The 15,270-nt window shown below is 34.3% G+C and overlaps 1 non-coding gene and 1 pseudogene across 1 annotated transcript; one reads left to right on the top strand and one right to left on the bottom strand.

The window, feature by feature from the left end:
* Nucleotides 1-15,270, bottom strand: part of LOC118619259 — a 67,171-nt pseudogene that overhangs the window by 1,635 nt on the left and 50,266 nt on the right.
* On the top strand, nucleotides 3,307-3,413 carry LOC118619421. Its single transcript, XR_004957199.1, has one exon. It is a non-coding gene; the product is annotated as a U6 spliceosomal RNA (small nuclear RNA).

Genomic DNA, 15,270 nt, shown 5'->3' with positions numbered 1-15,270 from the left:
TAAATGACAGAATTTCAAGGATTTCTTTTTCTATCACATATGTAACATTTTCTGTAAAAATGTTATCCACTTTTGCAAAACAAAAACAGTAACATTAAATGCAGTACACTCTAAATGTATGGTTTAGAGGATTTGGAGATCTGGGGACATGGTTTCTCTATAGGAGCCTTGAAGTGAGTGTTGATGTTTCAATTAATGCCAATTCACAGCCCACGAGAGCTGTGGAGAGCTACCATCTGGTGGCTTACTACACACAGAGAAGAGATGCGTGTCTCAGGGATATAACTGACTTCCTAACAGATAATTCCTCTGTGAATAAATCTAAGAGCAATGCAAGTGTATATTTATTTCAGCTTTTTTATTGGAATAAATAAGACAGGTGAACAAATATCCATTAAGGAGTTACTGCCTTTCATGCAACTTACGGTGACAGAAGGCAATATAAGATTTTCAGTCATTCACAGAAGAATTGTGCAGCTTGGCAGAATAAATGTCTGTTGTTCTCTTAGATTAATATTCCGGAAATTGAATTTAAAGCCCCAAATCATGTGGATTTATTTTAAAGTTCAGCTATAAAGCTTCCCAGAGTAATAACCCAGCCAATCAGAAAACCTTGGAGCTAAGAGTTAGGTGGTTCTTGCTACTTTAGGGTGAACATGAAAATATGGTATTATATAGCTTTCTGTCAGTTTCTAAAAATCATGACATCCACAGGAATTCTATTCGGTCCACCAAATTAGCCCTCTCACATCCCATATTCCCTAGTATCATATATGTTTTGCTGTTTTACGTCATGAGCCTAAAGCAAGCACTGACAAAAAAAAAAAATAGAGGCCATCTCCAAATAAATATCAGATTTATTCCAAAATCAAGTTATGTGAGGAAGGAAATGGATGACTTTATTAATTAAGTTTTCTCAGACTAAATCCTGAATTGTATTAAGCTCACTGAATATTTAGGTGATCAGCGTTTGGACTAGCATTTATTTTCTATTTCTCTTTTCATGTTCTCCTTCAAAATAAGTTAGTGACATAATGACCATTTACTGAGTGTTTATTACATGACAGATCTTTTCCCAAATCAGTATGTGCATTTGTCATTTCATGTTAAAAACCTACCTCTAGGGTAGTTACCAGCTACATATTCTGATGAGAAAACTTGGCCAAAATCATCAGCTTGGAAGCATTTGAGCCAAGTTTCAAACTCAGTTTTATTTCTTATGCCTATGTTCATGACAGTAAGACATTTACCTTAAATATCTGTGTTGCAAACTCTTGTTGCATATTCAAAGATATTGCATCTTATTTCAGGTTTCCTCCAAATAATTTATAATAGTATACAAATGTTCATAATTTAATCAATAATATTTGAGATTTGGGGATGCATATATAAAACAAAGAGAAAAAAGATAAGGTTTATTTTAGGAAAATACACTCTTTTAAAAAAAAAACTTATTGAGGTATGATTGATGGATAAATAACTATACATAATTAATGTATAAACTTGATGAATTTGGAGATAAATATATATCTGGGAAACCATCACCACAATCTATGCTATAAACATATCTATCACATCCAAAGTTTCCTCCAACTCTCTTTATTATTATTATTATTTTATCATAAAACCAAACATAACATCTACCCTCTTAACAAAATTTTTTTTTTTTGGTACTTGCCCCTAGCGGGAACTGAACACCGGACTCTCTGGTCCGCAGGCAGACGCTCCAACCTCTGAGCCAAACCAGCTAGGGCCAAATTTTTAAGTATACAATTCAATATTAATAGCTACGGGCTCTGTGGTGCACAGTAGATCTCTAGGACTTTTTTATATAGTATGACCGAAACTGTGTATCCTTTGACTAATACCTCCCTATTCCTGGTTTCTCCCAGACCCTGGCAACCTCTATGAGTTTGACTATTTTAGATTTCTCATAAAATAAAGCCTTATACATTTCTCAAAAATAAGAAGCCTTGATGGTTTCAAAGGTGTATACTTATCTCCAAACTTATCAAGTTGTTTACATTAAATATGTACAGCTTTTAGTATGTCAATTATGCCTCAATAAAGTGGTTAAAAATTAAAGAAACACAGAACACTAAAATATTTAACTTCTAAACAACAAAGTAAATAAGCAACCAAATTAAAAGATAACCTACAGAATAGAACATATTTACAAGCTATATATCTGATAAAGGGTTAATATCCAAAATATATAGGAAACTCCTACAATTCAATAGCAAGAAAACAAATAATTTAATTAGTAGATGAGCAAAGGAACTGAATCAAACTTTTTCTAAGAAGACATACAAATGATCAATAGGTGTTCAACATCATTAATCTTCAAGGAAATGCAAATCAAAGTTACAATGAGATACCACCTCATGCCTATAAGGATGGCTATTATAAAAACAAAAACACAAGTTTTGGTGAGGATGTGGAGAAAAGGGAACCCTTGCATATTTTTCATGGAAATATAAATTGAGGCAGCCACTATAGAAAACTATATGGAGGTTCCTCAAAAAATTAAAAATGGAACTACAGTATGCCATTTCTTTATGTTATTGATATCAGAATTGATATCAGAATCTCGAAGAGATATCTCCCTCCCCATTATATATTGAAGCATATAACCAAGACATGGAAAGCAATCTAAATATACATTGGCAAATGAATTAATAAGAAAACTGTGACATATACATACAATGAAATATTATTCAGCCTTAAAAAGAAGAAAATCCTGACATTTGTGACATAAATGAATCTGGAAGCTAAATATATTCCTGCCTTATTTACTGAATAATGTGCCTTATTATATTTGTTTGTGTTTGTATATTTTATTAGTCTAAATATTATATTTCTATATAGCTATTAAAGTATTTTTTATGGTGTAAGTACTGATTACTTTATTTATTGATAGGCTTTTGCTCTAAAATCTTTAATGATATAAGAAAAGAAATCTGGAAGCTATGTTATGAAAAGTGTTCTCTTTTCGCTGACCTGAACTTAATTACAGCTTCATTTTTTGTCAGCTGCTATCATTTAAGATTATTATATATGTACCTACTTTATTTCAAGTTTTTAAAATATAAAGCAGTACTGTTTTCTGAAATAATCAATAGTTTAAGTTCTCCAGCAACATATTTACTTCTATTAAATCTCACTAAAGATTTTCTAATACGACTTGCTAATAGGAACATTTGCTACTTATATTCTCACATATGAAAAACCTTCATTACAGATATGGATAAATAATATAAAAGTTTAATATAGAACCTTGACAATATTTATTAAAAGTTAATAGTAGTGCTCAGTTTGGCAACACATTTCCTAAAATTAGAATGATACAGAAGAGATTAGCATGGTCTCTGAACAATGATGACACTCACATTTTTAAAGTATTTTATATTTAAAAAAACCCATCAAATTAATAGTAAAAACAAGGAGTACAAAAATAGCTTTAAAAGAACAGGGTTGTTATAATGAAAAAAACATATTGGAAATGTGTGTTTAGTCAATATAAATTTTGTTCAAAAATATATTCTTTAAGCCCGGCTGAATTTAACTTCAGCCTTATTCCAATGATGGGATCAGCAAATCCTGACAAGACTGATTCAAATCAATGTCTTTCTTCTCTATATTGCTACACAGGGCCAAGGTGACATAAGGTGATGTAGGGAAAATATTAAGTGATGTAGAACTAAATGGAGATAGTAATTGAAAATGCATCACTACCTAAAATAATACCATTCAATAATTTACAAAATCAGAGAACTTTCATGAACATAGTCATCCTAAACCATTTACCTCCAGGTAATTTATATTTGATATTGCCCTTAAGCTATTTTCTACATATGATGCCTCCTATACTTAATGCAGAATTTCAACTTTGCCCTATTTCTTTCTGAGCCTGTGTAGAACCATTAGAAGCAGATTAGTATCTATTTTGGTGATAAGTGTTTTTCTGTGTGTAATAGAAAAGAGATTCCAAGTCCATGATACCAGGAAATCATTCTGTAGCTGTGCTTTCCATCTCAACTCAACCCTGAGGGAAGAAATGCAATCGATGTTGATGAGAAGGACTAGTCACACAGTACATCCATAAACTCAACAGCTATTTTTCTTTTGTGACATTTTAAGGATTATTAGCAGTTAAATAATAGTACTAAGTGATTATTTTTATGTCATTACCTATTTCTTATGTTCAACTACTTATGGGATCCAGATCATTTTTGTTTGAGATTTTATTTTATCAGAGTTCTTGGTTAAAGCACTATTATCTTTGTCTAAGCTTGTTTGCTTTTTTATTATGATGCACTATAAACTAATGAACCAAGACACATGTAAATAAATTCAACATTGTAATATGTGGTGAATGTGCTCCTCCCCTAAACCACCCTCCTAACTCCCCTCATTTTTGGATAACCACTATTCTAAAAATAGTATGCAATACAATACTATATTATTTACTATACCACTATGTGCTATATACTGTACTATATCAATATATATCTACCTACCACAGTATACATACTAGTTTTATCACACATATATACAATTCTATATATTGTGCTTATGTTGAGTAATTTGGAATTATATGAGTATCATAAGAGTATAGGAAAATGCATTATATTTGAAGATTTAATTCCTGTTGATAGTTATAATCTCTTAATCTATTTTTTTTTCCTGGAGTTGATGGGCTTTTTTACACATCAAGTAGGGGAAGAAAGATGTAAGTTATTTCTAAACAATTTACGTAAGCTATAGATAAAGGGGTGTGAGAGTGTGAAGTGGGGCTAGTTCTGGGATAGGTTCATAGTTCCTAAGGGAGAAGTGTTTGTTCCTTTGGCTCAGTTGGGGGCAACGGTCTGGAAAGTGCATGTGTGAGCAAGAAGCAGAGGCTCCTGGTGGTCAGTGGTGCCTAGCTGTTCTCTAGATAATCACAGAAATAGCCACCTGGAATGTATGCTCTGTCTAGTGCCACCTTCCTGAGGTTAGAAACGTTGTCTGTCATCTTTTTCCTGTAGTGTTCCCCGTTTCTTTCAATACTCACCAGCAGCATCCAGCACAATACCCTGCTGGCGGCTGGAACAGCACCAGGTGTTAGACTGGTGGGGTCAGACCAGACCTGAGTTCAGCAACCTCAGTACTTGAGTTCTGGGGGAAAAGGAGGAGCAGGGAGAGTCTCTTAATCTTTTAAAGATAATTTTTTATGTCTTCTGACTCCTGTTGCTGTTGTTAAAAATTCCATGGTCCTTTTAACAGGTAACCTGGCCTTTTCTCTTATTCAGTTTTACTATGGTGTGTCTTGGTATAGATTTCTTTTTGTTTAGTCTTGATTGGAATAAATTGACTGTGGATCTATATGTTTACATGGGAAAATTTAATCCTAATATCACATTAAATTTTTTTTTAGCATTATATCTAGTCTTTACTTTTGGAACTGCAAGTAGATATAAGTTAGAAATGTTTGTCCTATTCTAGTGTCTCTTAATCTTTCTTGTTTTTCATCTACTTGTCTTTCCTTATTGCCTACAAAGTAATTTTTTACATATGTATTTTTTAAGTTCACCAATCCTCTTTTAAATACATGTAATCTGTCATTTAACCTGTTCATTGAGTTTGTTTTTATTTCAACAACTATATCTTTAATTTCTAGAAATTCAATTCACTTTAAAAAATCTATCTTTATTGTTGAAAGTATTACAGATACCTGTCTCTGGATCTATTTTGTTCATTAGCTTATTTTGTTCATTATAGTCCACAAATAAGTGAGATCATGTATGTGATACTTGTCTTTCTCTGACTGGCTTATTTCACTGAACATAAAATTTTCCAGGTCAAGGAATATATAAAAACATGGAAGCATATACCATGCTCATTAAAATAACCATACTACCCAAACCAATCTACATATTCAATGCAATCCCTATTAAAATATCAACAGCATATTTCACAGACCAAGAACAAATACTCCAAAAATTTGTATGGAATTTAAGAAGACCCTGAATAGCCACAGAAATCTTGAAAAAAAAAAAAGAACAAAGTTAGAGGGATCACAATAACGAATATCTGGTTATACTACAAAGCCACTATTATAAAAACAGCCTGGTACTGGCACAAGAACAGGCATATGGATCAATGGAACAGACCAGAGAACCCAGAAATCAACTCAAGACATCACGCTCAATTAATATTTGACAAAGGAGGCAAGAGCATACAATGGAGTAAAGACAGTCTCTTTAATTGTTTTGGGAAAATTGGACAGGTGCATGCAAAAAATGAAACTAGACCACCAACTTACATCATACACAAGGATAAACTCAAAATGAATAAAAGACTTAAATATAAGTTGTGAAGCCATAAAAATCCATAAAAAAAAATAGAAGAAACTGCAGGTAGCAAAATCTCAGACAACACACGTAGCAGAATTTTTACCAATATATCACCCAGTCTTAGGGCAAGAGAAACGAAGGACAAAATTAATAAATGGGATTACATCAAACTAAAAACATTTCTGCATAGCAAATTACTTTTCAAATTTTAATTCTGCAGGTATATTGGGCAAACTTTCCTGTAGTTATGGTTTGTTTCTAATTCTGGCAGTGGCCAACCCCGACCTACGGCCACTTTAGCACCCTTCCGACTCAGAGGAGAGGTCTCAAGAAAATTTCCTTACCTTACTACTCTTCCAGTAGTCACAGGACTAAGGAAATCTAGGGTCTGGTCAGCCCACCAACTTGTCTGCTCCAATTCTTTGTTGCTTTACATTGGCTCTCTGCCTCTAAATTTCTCAGCATCATCTCCAGATCCAGCTCTCTGATGCTTTAACTCCAGGCTACTGAAGCTTTGATTCTTGGTCTCCTAACTCTACTCAGGTGTAGGTTTCTTGGCAGGAGGAAGTGGAGCCTGGAGACTCCTCCTACCATTACTGAAAAGAACAATGGTATAAAGAGTGAATCTTATATTGGGGAGACATCACAACTCTAGTAAAGTGTTGGTAAATTTTTCAATGTTCTCTTTAAACACATGCACACTAGAGATATAGTGATAGAAATGATAGAGATAGATAAATGATAGATAGTTAGATAGGTAGATAGATAGATGATAGATAGATAGATAGATAGATAAAAAGACAGCTATAGGGTTTTTCCTGACACTTTGCTTTCATATTGTTTTAAAGAAGCCAATAAATTATTCTACACAAGAGAGTTATTTTACCTAGATCAGAACAATATTATAGAGTTTAAACTTTTATACAGTTTCCCTAATATTCATAATCAATTTTCATTTTTGTATTTTATACTTATTTCCTGAAAAAGTATAATTTAAAAAGTATAATTGTAGATAATGATTATAGTCTCTTCAGTTTATATATTATATCCATTTCTTTCATTTTAATAATTTTGTTATTTTAGCTTAAGCTTTATTAAGGATTTTATAGAATTTTCAAAATATGTTTAGTTACATAGCTCTTATAAGGAGACATGCAGTGGGAAAATGAAGTCTGTGTAAAAAGTGATTGGAAACACAACACAATACATAGTAAAAATACAATGACTTCACTAAAAAGTTATATAGAACACCTTGGTTTTCTTTTGGTTTCTAAATTATTAACTTTATTTTCAAAGAAAAGAAAGTGAAACTGTTGTCTCTATGCTAAAGAATTTGAAGAAAACATGGCATTATAAGAAAAGCTAATGATCTTTATATGTATAGATTAAAAAATGAGCCCTGGCCAGTTTGGCTCAGCGGTTAGAGCGTCGGCCTGCAGTCCGGAGAGACCCGGGTTCGGTTCGCGCTAAGGGCACGTACTTCGGTTGCAGTTTGTCCCCGGCCCTGGTTGGTCGTGCAGGTGGCAGCCACTCGATGTGTCCCTTCATGTTGATGTTTCTCTCTCTCTCCCCCTTCCTCTCTCTCCCTCCCACTCTATCTGTACAAAAAATGGAAAAATATCCTCGGGTGAGCATAAAAAAAAAAAAAAAATGAGCTCGGCCGGTGTGGCTCAGTGGTTGAGTGTCAACCCACGCACCAAGAGGTCACTGGTTCGATTCCTAGTCAGAGCACATGCCCAGATTGTGGGCCAAATCCCCACTGGGGGGCATGCAGGAGGCAGCCAACGATGTTCTCTCTCATCTATGTTTCCATCTCTCTCTCTTCCTCTTTCTCTAAAATCAATAAAGAAAAAAATGAGATTATGAATTAAATGTATTTACTCAATTGTAGTACCTAGATAAAAAGGCAATTTGGTCTGTAAAATATTAAATAATAAATAATGACTCAGTGTCTGGAGAAAAGACACCTGTGCAATATTTTTTTTTTTATTCTTTATTTTTTCTAAGTATTTTTTTTATCCTCATCCGAGGACATTTTTCCATTTTTTGTTCAGACAGAGTGGGAGGGAGAGAGAGGAAGAGAGAGAGACACATCCACATGAAAGGGACACATCGAGTGGCTGCCACCCGCACGACCAACCAGGGCTGGGGACAAACTGCAACCGAGGTATGTGCCCTTAGTGGGAACCGAACCCGGGTCTCTCTGGATCACAGGCCGACGCTCTAACTGCTAAGCCAAACCGGCCAGGGCTTTTTGTTATTCTTGATAAAAATGCAAATTAAATCATTAATTGTTTATAAAAGAACCTAGCTAAGAGACAGCACATGTATATTGCATTCCAAATTAAATAAAAGCATTACGTGTCCCATTATATTTATTGAGGTAAACTCTAAAATCACTTTATATTTATGAAACATAAGTTTTAAATTTTTATCTTGTTTTTCTTCCATGAAACCATTCTTTATGCTACTATGAATTTTGGCATAAAAGAAAAGTCAGAATATCATTTTCTCTCATTATTTTATTGTTCACCCCCCTCTCTCTCCACACACACACACACGCACGCACACACACACCATACCCCAAATATTTATATCAGGAGAGAAGGGATAAAAGACAATAAAATCATATCAATTTATTAGCTTTTGGGTCAACCTCAGAGTTAGGTAACTATATTTTTGCCACAAAGAATTATTGATCATATCCAGACAGGTTTTGGTTTGTAATGTTTGAGTTTAGTATTTTTATACAAGTTGTTTGTAACTCCTCCCCTCTACTCAAAGATTTTATAAGATGGTGGAGAAATGGAATAAACAAATGCAAATGTGTTATGTGATCAGTTTTTAATGATCATGTGTGGCCTTTAAATGCGTGGCTTCTTTGTGATGGAGTTTGTTTCTATCCAGATCATCATCTCTCTGTAATCAGAATTCTCCTCAATTGCTTCCACTTCCCTTCTCAAGATGTGCAGATAAAGTTAATACTTGCAAGAAAATATATAGTTATAAAAGCAAATCCTGTGAATAAATGTATCCCCCAAACAACTGCCCTTATCACTCTTTTAGATTATCCATGTCCTGTTCCCTTCATTACAACTAACTGTTAATTTCCTGTAAATAAATTACTTCAACAAGGCTACATATATCAAACAAAAGCAAAATAAATTATAGAAATGTAGAAATAGTTATTCAATTATTCAAATATGTGTTGAAGTTTATATTGGTTAGTGTAGTGAGATTTGGGAGTAATAAGTAGGATAGCAATTTTAGAAGGAAGTTAATTTATGTAATCCTTTTTGCTTTCATTTTAGTTATAAAAGAATATCATGTCATAAGATGATGATGAGTTTTTGTGAAATTACGACTGAGCAAAGAATCTTGGGTGGGAGAAGACAGTGCTGGTAGAACAGGGCAAGGTGAGCCAAAGGAAAGCGTAACAGTAATGACAGATGAACTCTAACAGCCATTATTCCATCTGAGATGTAAAGTTATTTGATTAATAAAGCAGATAGTATTATTTCAATTTTAAATATGAAGAAACTCAGAAAATAAGAACTGTCATATCCAAGATACCCAGTTTGAAATGTACAGAACTGACTCAAATGGTACAAAATAGTTATGATAAAGAAATTTATACTTTCCATGGGGGCAACCTCACCTCAAAAATGTAAGTGGATAGTTTAAAATGAGTAGTCTCAGGGTACTATCTCTTAGTGAGTGCACTGGGTGCCTACTTTAGAGAATTTTGACTACGCTAAGGAAAGTAAGCCTAGCAGTCAGATAGCCACTCAGCCTACCAAGGTAATGTTGAGGACTTTCTGAAACATGAAATTGTGTTGGAAGTTGATTGTAGCAATTCCTGCCATGGTCCTCCAACCAAGAGGTAGAGTTAGTGTCTGCATCCCTTGAATATAGGCTAGCCAAGGGACTTCTGCATCAAGTTTTATTAGGCTTTTAAAATAGACTTGCAGATGGAAAAATTTTTATAAATGGTATTCTGTTATCTCTTTTAAGCCACTGAGAATATCACCGTCTTAGTCAGTATGGGTTGCCCTCACAAAATATCTTAAGTTGGGTGGCTTAAACAAGTGACATTTTTTAATTTTCTGGAGGGTGGGAGGTCCAACATCAAGGCTCTGGCAAATCTGGTGCTCAGTGGTGAGGGCCCCCTGTCTCATTCCTAGACAGCTTGGTGTTCTCATCTGTTGAAAGGCGTGAGGGAGACCCCTGGGGTCTCTTTTATATGAGCATTAATTCCACTCACAAGAACCCTGTTCTCATTGCCTATTGCACCTCGAGGGCTCCATCTCCTAATATAATCACATGAGGAATTAGGTTTCCATATATGAATTTTTGGGATACAAACATTTAGTTTATAAGAAGCATTTCATTAATCTCTGGACACTCCTTTATTTTATTTTATTTTTTTCCAAATCAACTATTGCAAAATACCTGCCCCAAAATTCACATGCAAAAAATGTTTGCTGTTTACATAAACAGATTGTACTTGTGAGTGAAGCAGCTAGTTTATTATTTAATATTTTTCTTACCTACCTTTTTTATTTTTTACTAACAGAGCTCTGATTTTGTTGTATATGCAGGTGACCTCCTTAAAATACTGCATTTCCTAGCATCTTTTGTAATTATGGGATACAGTTCAGGCCACTGCGATTTATAAAAAAATATAGCATGTACTCAAGTCCTTAAAAGGAAATCATCTCAGCCAAAATGGCCCGTTAACCTTTTATTCTTCCCATCTTTCTGCCTGGAATATGGTTGCGATACTGAAGCGTCAACAGCCATCAGTCACAATAAAATGAAATGAACATTTTAAGGACAACTGAGCAGGGGACAAAAAGAAACTGGGTTTCTGATGGTAATTCTATCCTAAATTGTAACCATGGAATTTTTGTTATTTGAAGAAAAATGCATACTCATCTTGTTTATACTTCTATTATTTACTTGGGTTTTCTGTCATAGATAGCTGAACTCAATATATTATTCTCATGCAGTGCACATTGTTCCATTCACAGATGACCAAACTGAGGTACCTAGAGGTTAAATGAAGCCAAAAATCATAAGTAGATTTCAAAGTGGAAGAGAGAGCTCTGGTTTCCTGAGCCCCACCCCCAACCCTACCCCATAGTATTTTTCACTATAACACTACTGGATTGCTTATAGAGTAATACAATCTTTGAGGGCGGAAGGTTACCTTTATTTTATTTATTTTAATATATCTTGTATTTCCTGAATATAAACATATGTGCTTGAGACTGTTTTTGCTACTGGATCCCCAGAAAAGAAAAGTAAGTCTTTTGTATGTATAGAATTTATATTCAAATGTGTGGATGAATGAAACTGTGAATAACCAATCATTGTTTTCTTTCTGGATGATTTACTAGAGATTATAATGACTTATATTATTTCTCACATTTAGAACAGTAGGTGAATATGTCTATTCACTTTCCTCCTCTATTTAACCAATGAGTAATCTGAGATTTATTGACATGAAATATTATGTTCAAGGACACACAATCCCTGCAAGGTCATGAAGCAAAATCTATCTGATAGGATTCATGCAATAAATTGCAGATGCATCTAGCCTACTAGTCTAGTTGTAGCTGGAAGTTTCAGAGAGGCAGGGGTCCTCCTGCTTTACTGGGACATGGTGGTAGGAAGAATTTTGTTTACTCTAAATAGGCTAATAGGAAACAAAAGCCATCAAAGAAGGATGGTTTCAGAATGTCAGCAAACTGAAGAGTCTGAACCAAATTGTACAGAAACAAAATGTTTCTTTTACATCAGAGCAATAGATCACCACCTAGGATTAAAAGACCAACCAGAGTCTAAAACAGCAGGTGGGGCCACAAGAAGAAGCAACTTTTGCAAGCTATAATACCAAATGCATCTTTGAGATAGTGTCTCAGGACATAAGGGATTAGCCCTGGGCAGAGTTGCTCCCTTAAAAGCTTCTCTGCAAAGTCACTGCTTTTTACAGGATAACTTTGGTTGATGCTGAGTGCAAAGAAACTAACTAGAACTGGGGTTTTAAAGAGTACTTAATCCTTAATGCAGTAAGTTAACGATTTGAATTAAGTCTGACACTTCTTTATCATGGGCCAAATAGGGTTTAAATAAAATATTTCTCAGCTGTTTGATGAAAATCAATACTATTTACAGTTGTAGTAAAACCGTGTGGATCTTAAACCTTAGCCCTCTTATTTATTTGGTCTTATCGACAAATCCTTTAAGACAGGCTGTGTTCCTAGAGGATTGAGACCATGTAGGTGACCATGTCCTTTGAATGGAATAAGAGGTTTTGTTCTAATTTTTATTTATTTTTTGAAACTAGTGGAACCGAGTCAAACTTAATGTATTTTATTGATTTTCTGTCTCCCAGTTTTTAATACATGAGCCTGGTTGGTACAATGGCCTAAAGAGAGCTCAATGACTTCCAGTGTGTTCTTCTCATGTATTGTTTCAATCCAGATTTCTAGGTTTTTGTTTTACACATTTCAAAAGTTATGAATAGAATGTAAAGAACAACACAGAATAAGAGTGGATGGCCTCATGGAGGAAATTTACATGGAAAGACCCTTCCGGAAGATTTACTGGTGGTGTGATCTATATTGACTGGGTGGCTGGCATAAAGAGTCACTTTAAAGCTAAAATTTAAGCAAACTCCCTATTTTAACTTATGACATTTATTTTTGTATATGTGTCTTTTACATGATTTCATAAAGAACGGTTTGCAGTTTAATATGTTTATCCTGAGTATCATTATTCCTTATTAAAAAAATATGACATTTGCAGAATTATGGAAACTTGAAAGTTTTTTAATAGAGAGTATCTTCTGACTTTTTGATATGTATTTTCATAATGTAGAATGAAAAATTTTACTATATTCATTTTATATAAACATGGGAAGTGATTATCTTCATATGGAGTCTGATATTGCAAAAATTTAAGCTTATACTTTTGAATAATGTGTAGTGTCAATTATATTTTGAAAGCCGAACTATTCCATATAAACTGTAAAGTTTACTCTTTCAAGAAAGATGTTTATATTTCAGGCTTGTAATATTTTATATGTTTTATTGATTTTTTTAGAGAGAGGGGAAAGGAGGGAGAGATAGAAACATCAATGTGAGGGAGAAACATCAATGAGCTGCGTTCTGCACGCTCCCTACTGGAGATCAAGCCCACAACCTGGGCATGTGCCCTGACCTGAATTGAGCTGGGATCTCTCAATCCATGGGACAATGCTCAGTCCGCTGAGCCACACCAGCTGGGCAGCAGGCTTGTATTTTTGAAGCTCTTAGAAATGAATGATCTTTTGATAAATGTTAGCCTTTTATATTTATTACATTCTGACTGTAACAAATTTCAGCTGAGGTCTTCTTGTCCCTTGAGAAAAATATATGCATATATGTGAGGTATACACGCAATACATAGGATTTATATATATATGTATATGTGACCCATCTTTGTTTATTTTCTTACAGTGGCATACCCAGGGAGTAAGAGTAGGTATAGTCTACCTTTGATACAGGCATTGTCTTCAGATAATTTAAAAAAAAAAGAAAACCTTCTCAAAATTATATGTTTTGATCACCATATGCCAACAACTCTAAATGATGCCAATGATAAAATTCTCCTTCCTGAAAATATCTTTGTTGACCTAAGTAATAAAAATTGCTACCATTGTTGTTTAATTTAAATTAATTAAATATACACATATGTATGTGTATATACACGTGTATGTTTCAAATTAGTACAATGCATTATTTATCTCCTAAGTTTAAGTATCTGCTGCTTCATTTCCTTTGTTTCTTTTGCTTTCTAAACAGATAAAGAACAGGAACCTAAATTTTATGATGTTTTTACGCACTACCACTACCACCATGCAAAATATTTCTGTGTGGATTTTTCTATTGAAGAGCTGGTCCTTGGTGGGTGTAGTGGAGAGTGTATGAAATAGCTGAACTACTCAACACTTTCTCTACTTTCTAATCCCTTGTTCTTTGTCTGCATCCCCATATTCATAAGCCTTTAAGAAGGTCTTACATTTCTCAAAAACTCAATTTATTCTAACATACAAAGAAGTTTAGGTCTGTACTCCTGATTCAACCTTGCTATAAAAGAGATTCATTAATGTGCTCTGCTTGACAACAGATAAATGATCTAATTCAGTTTCCCCATTTAGCAGCACATGAGATACGAAAGCAGTTTTGGCATTTGCAGCATAGACATGTACTTCCAACTCAAATGAGCTGTACTATTTTCCTGAGACAGCGCAAGTGACTACTGCCAATTTTAGTTATAAATAATATATCTACTATATGGCGATTTAAAGTAGATTTCATATTTCTAGAGTAGACTTCAGGACACTCTGGTTGTGAGAATTGTTAAAAACAAAATTTAATTGAGTAAATTTGGAGATTAACTAGGTTTTATGAAATGGTTCATGAATCGGGCAACATCTCACTTAGTAGGTTCTCCCCATAGAGATTCTCCCCTTGGTTATGCAAGATGAAAGGCTTTTATGGAAGAGAGGACAAGACAAACTCTCAGCAGGGAAAAATGAAATTTCATTGGCAGAAAGTAAGAGTTCAGGTGACAATGACTTTCATTAGCTGAGCTGAAATATTTCCATTGGCTGGGCTTGTTGCTGGGCAAGAAGAAAAATCTTCCTCTTGCTGGAGTTGGAAAGTAGTGTAGGGAGTGCAGTGTGCATCTCCTGTTGGAGTCTGTCACTGAATTAACTGTAGGTTTAACTGGTGACATCTTCCTGTCTGGGCTCCCTCTACGGGACATTCCGATTCCAATCGTAGTGGGAATTCTCTTCATTAATTTTCACAGAACAAAGTTGGCCTCAAGGACAATTATTTATCTCTCTAATGTTTAGTCTCATTACCTGTAAAAGGGAAGCGCA

This window comes from Molossus molossus, unplaced genomic scaffold (assembly GCF_014108415.1).
Source record: "Molossus molossus isolate mMolMol1 unplaced genomic scaffold, mMolMol1.p scaffold_m16_p_6, whole genome shotgun sequence".
In the NCBI taxonomy this organism is placed as follows: Eukaryota; Metazoa; Chordata; class Mammalia; order Chiroptera; family Molossidae; genus Molossus; species Molossus molossus.
Note: the sequence above shows the minus strand (reverse complement) of the source record. Positions and strands in the feature narration are given on the sequence as shown.